The following is a 5892-nucleotide window of genomic DNA, read 5'->3' on the forward strand; positions in this document are numbered from 1 at the left end:
CACACACACACACACACACACACACACACACACACACACACACACACACACACACACACACACACGGCTACAAAATGCAGCAGTAGCTGCAGTTATAAAATCAGATCGTGCCTTCAGTCAATCACCTGCGCTTCAATCTTCTGTGAGGGTTGAAATGAAGTGTTTGATCTGGACATGTTGTCAGGTAGTTTGTAGTGAAATTTATCGTAGTGTCGGAATGTAATGGGAGATCAGCCGTAAAGAACAAGTAAGTAAGGGAGTAAGTGTGCTTCCCTGGAGGACGCCGGCTAAAATGAGAAAAATAGAAGAGGCAGAGGTGCCTTGGGTTACTTGGACGTAATTTGTTAGGAAGGATTTGAGGATAAAGTAGTACTGCCTTTACGTTCAACAAGTCCTCGTGCCATACCCGATCATGGTTAAGATAACTAATATTAAATTAAAAAGTATTTGTGTACAGGGTGTCTTATATCAATGTGTTACTGACTTTACAGGTTTGTATATATTTACATCGTCTGCAAAAAAAAAAAGGTGCAAAGCAAGACTATAATTTATAGCAGTTTAAATCAATAAATAATTTAGAAAGGAGTCGGGATAAACGCCTCCCGGTGGAACCCCAGAGGTTGCTAAAAATTCAATAGACAGATAACTTCCACATTTGATTATTCTGCGATAAACTAATTTGTCCATCTTAACCTATCAGTATGTATTACATATTTACGAAGCTATGCTATAATTTGCAGAGGTTCAGAACCGTACAATCTTCTTGTCATGGCTTGTGTTTTTGTCAAATCAATCAGAATGGCTGGATTTGTAGTTGGGCGGTATTTCATAGTTTTATGTATCAGTCGATTTGGTTTTTTGCGTAAGATAACAAAATAATATAATAAACTCAGTAGGTTAGATTAGATATACCTATAAAAAGTTTTTTAAAAAAATATGTACAAATAACCCACTAAATATTTGACATGTTCGAAGTTCGTACCCTCGGAGCCAAGCAAAAAAGTATATTAAGAAATTTAAGTTCTATTTTAATTCACTAGTTTTCGTGGTCCGCTTGACCAATTAATATCTGTCAATTAATTAAGGTTTTTAGTTGAGATAAAAAAGTCAGTGTCACGAGCGGGATTCGAATGATCGAGGTCACGACAGCTCAAGTGGTAGAGCAGCGGCGTATCTAGCCTAAGATCGTGGGTTCGAATCCCGCTCGTCACACTGACTTTTTATCTCAACTAAAAACCTTAATTAATTGAAGTTATTTTAATGTTTGCCTTATTTTAACCAATTATTATGTAGTAACAACAAGTACCAAAATTATAATATATCAGTTGATTTATTTTTTCGTAGGATAAGAAAATTAGTATAAGTATTAGTATTAGTTTGCTACGTCTTTCGGTCGAAAATTTTGTATTTCAATATTTTCGATAGAGAACTATGTGTAAAATGTAATTTTGACGTAGTGACCAGTGACGTAGTTTAACATATATTAAATCTTGTTTTAAAAAAATTATAACATTTTTCACCTTCCAAATAATCCGTTTTTTGTGTGTTTTTTTTCGAAAATCACAAATATGATAACAACTGTGCAAAGACGCAACTGATCCACGGTTAATTAACTTCCCATAATTGCATGAACCGTAAATACACGGGAACCTTAGGTATACAATAAAATGTTTTAAGATTTTTTGTTGATTTCGTGCTTATTTTTCACACTTTTAATCACAGAAAACCACAGATCACAGAAAACCACAGATCACAAAATCACAGAAAGATTGTTGATGTACGCTCAAAGCATAGAAATGCAGCTTTCCGACGGTTTTAAATACGTGGATATGGAATAAAGTATTCATAAAAATTACGATTTCTTAAGTGGGGCAGCGGAAATCGAAAAACAATTGCCCCTGGACTGCCAAGTTCAAAAATGTCTACTTTCTGGCACTATAAGAATTCGTAGATAAGGGCTACAATGGGTGCTTAAAACCGTAAAAAAAATCCAAAAGCAGTTTTTTTTTACTTACTTTACTGGAAGCATCAATTAGTTTTCTTATCCTAGGGCAAAAATATATTTCAAAATAAATCGACTGATATATAATAAATAATTCTGAATAATTTTGAAATAAACAAAAATAATAATAAATAAATTTGAAATAAAATAATTTTTATAGGCTCCTAGAACCCATTGGCTAGTACGCACGGACAAAAGTCTAATATTTTTGAACCAAGTATGACCAAAAATGATTTTTACCAAATGTGTGTGAAAAACATATCATAGATATGTAACTATGATGTAATGAAGCCAGTCCGTGCCTATCCCTAACCCTAACAACACCTTACCTATTCTAACTAAAGAGAGAAACGCTGCTATTCAACGGTTGTAATTCCGTGGACATGGGAAAAAGACCAGAGTAGTCATGATTATTTTAGTGGAATTCCTGACATCGAAGAAAATAAAGAACCCCAGGCATTCATTCAAGAAATGTTTTTTTGTTTCTTTAAGGATATGAAACCATCATGTAATTCAACCAGTCCGTCCCTAACCTTCACCTTAACTCTACTTGACCCACGTTATTATCTTTCGAGAAAATGCTCGATATTTTGTCAACGAAATGCATCTCCATGCATGCCGCTCCAACTACTGCTGCTCAGTTCGCTCATGACACCATAAATCAAACTTTTTGAGTTTTATAATGTTTTTTGAAATGTCTTGAAACTGTGGGTGTATTTGCTGAGTCCTCTAACAGTTTGATAAGGATTTTTTCCTACTTCCACAAAAGAATGAGGATTGTCAATAAATGATGGAGCTCTTCTTAAGGGCAGGTTTTCCAATTCGGTATCAACAGCCGAAAACTTGGCAAATTAACGAGGAAAGTTGTTTGAATCAATGTTAATATTCGAAATTATAAATAAATAAAAAGTATATAAATGTGTGGTGATTAGTGACCGATAGTCGTATAAAGATGAGACGTGTATAATGAATTGAGCATATAATAAATATAAAATATAATGGTGGATTAATAACTTATTATTATAATCTAGAAACAAGTTGGCAGTAAACAAAACTTAAACTTCTAAGAATTTCTAAAATATATACAAGTTGTTTGGTCATTGAATTAACATACGTTAATTTATATTTTATAATTTAATTCAATTTTGTTTCGATGCAGTTCCGTACGAGAATTGCAGGTTGTCAAAATTATGCTTATGTAGAGGGAGCCTAGGTAGAATAGTGTTATGAAGTACAAATGTAAATTGAACGGTCTGAAGACAGCCAAACAGCAAACTTTAAGTAAGTAAATAAAGTATATGATGAAGCCCCAGAGAAACGTTGAGTAATCAAGGAGATTTAGATTGGAACGTTCTTCTCAAACATGGAAGCTATTGTGTGTATTCGCTCTTCACTACTTTACGTGCAACTTTACAGAGCCAAGCGTACGTGCAAAAGCATTAACAACAATTTTCCAATTCGCATTTCATATAAATGGGGAACATTTCTTTTGAAACTGATGACCTCCTTTAAAATATGGGTTTCCATTTTCCATTTCTATGTGTCCTCATATGATATATTGTTTTTAGTGTTTTGCATCTGATTTATTAAATAGATATTTAAATGTGATCCATTTAACTTCTGCCTATAAGTGTCATATTAAATAAGATCTTTCATAGTCCTTGTATAATTTTTCAAGTTGCAATTGTTATATATTTTTTAATGTTTTATTCTTAACTCACGCATTGATTCTAGAGTGCCCTCTCGACACGACACGCAAGACAGTTACACAGAAGACAAACACTTTGAGCCTGAAGATGATCTCAATAAAGATCGAAACGTTAGCACGATAAAGAAAATGTTTTTCTGAAACCTACATCACACCAGACCGCATCTCACGATTTCTAAATAAACATTTCGTAATGACACAGATGTCAAAAATTACTCCAAAAATATGTTAGATTCTTTACAAAGAAAAAAAACCTTAATAGTAGGATGAAAAGCATTCTCCAGAGAGAAAAATAGCAAAGTACTGTGGTTCGAATTCAGTTCAACGACATTCGAACTCGGGACCCTTTCGAGTTATGAGTCTGCGTGCTAAAGAAAATAACTTATTCTACATACTGTTTAGTTAATTAATATTACAACATATGTTAATCTTGTAGAGTAAATTATGTTTTATTATAGTTTTTTGTTCATTTCTCTCGGCATTTGTTCAAGTGAGCCGAATTTCTTATCTCCACTGAATGGCAAGCCAACAATATCACGGATCGCCCATGGGGAAGATGGAAAAATCGAAGATTTTCCTTATGTCGTCAGACTCTACCATCCGAAAGTTGTGTGCACCGGTGCAATCATCAGTGCTTCTTGGGTTTTGACCGCAGCGCACTGCATTATAGATGGGTTCATATATAAGGTCCAACGATGACGACAATTTAAATTAAACCAATTAGCATAAAACGTTTTGTAGGTACAAGCAGGCTTTGATGATAACAGTTCTACCACCGTTCAAACACGAATGCCTATTAAGTCAATTCGACATGAATTATACAACGGTTTAGTTTCTGGTTACGACATGGCCCTCATCCAGGTACAGATCGTTTGTAAGTTTGCGTCACTTTTAGTCGATTGTATGAAAATCCTCGTCCATGATAACAACGATGGGATCATATTTTTGTAAAATTAGGCAAAGTTTCTATTAATCTTAATGTTTTCGGTAAAAAATAGATTGCTATTGATTGTTTTGAGTTGTAGACACAATTTATTTGTCCAAACACGAACACGGCTGGAAAACCTCTGATTCAACTTTCAATTAATTAAGGTTTTTAGTTGAGATAAAAAAGTCAGTGTCACGAGCGGGATTCGAACCCACGATCTTCGGCTAAATACGCCGCTGCTCTTCCACTTGAGCTATCGTGACCTCGATCCACTCGGACACTAACTTCCCATCTCAACCCTACCTTTTGAATTTTCCCTCCTTTTTGCCATTTTTCACTGACTTTATCTCAACTAAAAACCTTAATTAATTGAAAGATATTAATTGGTCAAGCGGACCACGAAACTAGTGAATTTGACGATACTAATGACTCCGGATATTTAATACTCGCCCTTCCCACTCACATTTTTTCGGCTTAGAATTCGTTAATCCATAAGGACGTAAAAGAATTCAGTATTATTGTTCTGTTCCAGTGTGAGATGCAGGAAAATATTTTTTTTCTACCATGGAATTATTTTGTAGTTTGTTTTCGATAACATTCCTTCTATTTATCCTCGCAGTTTTGATCTCTCAGACGCGTTTCTGCTCCTCACCCATCTTCAGTTGTGAATAATTGGGTGTTAACACTTCACATTTTCTGTGATTCATTCTCCCGAATTGAAGTCGGCGAGAAGTCAAAGCACGTTTGGGCCGAAACTGTTGGTTCATCTCACCTCATACTCTCAATAATTATTTTGCCAATATAACTTAAACACTTCAATCCAATTTAAACAATTGTCGGTTGGAATTACGAATTGGCGTCTCAGGGACCGAAGTAACGATATCTCAAGTGGTAGAGCACCTGGGTTCGTGGGTTCAAGTTCCGCTCGTGAAACTAATTTTGCATCTCAACCTTCTTTCTCTACACACTTCTTTCCAAAAAATTAAATACATATAATCAAACTGGTTACGATAACTTTTTTCCATTTGTTTATTTATTTTTAATTAAAATGCAACAAGAAAAAATTATGTTATTTACAATGGTATACATGTACATACGCAATAATATGCACGTTAGAATGTCATAATTGATTTGAACGGCCACCAATCCAATGAAAGTGGCCGTAATTGGCCATTATGGCGTGAAATCAACAGCAATCCCGCAGTAGTCGCAGCTACACACACACACACACACACACACACACACACACACACA

General features: G+C 34.7%; 1 long non-coding RNA gene across 1 annotated transcript; it reads left to right on the plus strand.

Moving 5' to 3' along the window:
• Window positions 1-3135: 3135 nt before the first annotated feature.
• On the plus strand, window positions 3136-4556 carry LOC112128118. The gene is made up of 3 exons (XR_002910870.1): window positions 3136-3283; window positions 4202-4384; window positions 4452-4556. It is a non-coding gene; the product is annotated as an uncharacterized LOC112128118 (long non-coding RNA).
• The last annotated feature ends 1336 nt before the right edge of the window (window positions 4557-5892 follow it).

The sequence above is a fragment of the Cimex lectularius genome, unplaced genomic scaffold, assembly GCF_000648675.2.
Source record: "Cimex lectularius strain Harlan isolate CLEC.00 unplaced genomic scaffold, Clec_2.1 scaffold637, whole genome shotgun sequence".
Classification (NCBI taxonomy): Eukaryota; Metazoa; Arthropoda; class Insecta; order Hemiptera; family Cimicidae; genus Cimex; species Cimex lectularius.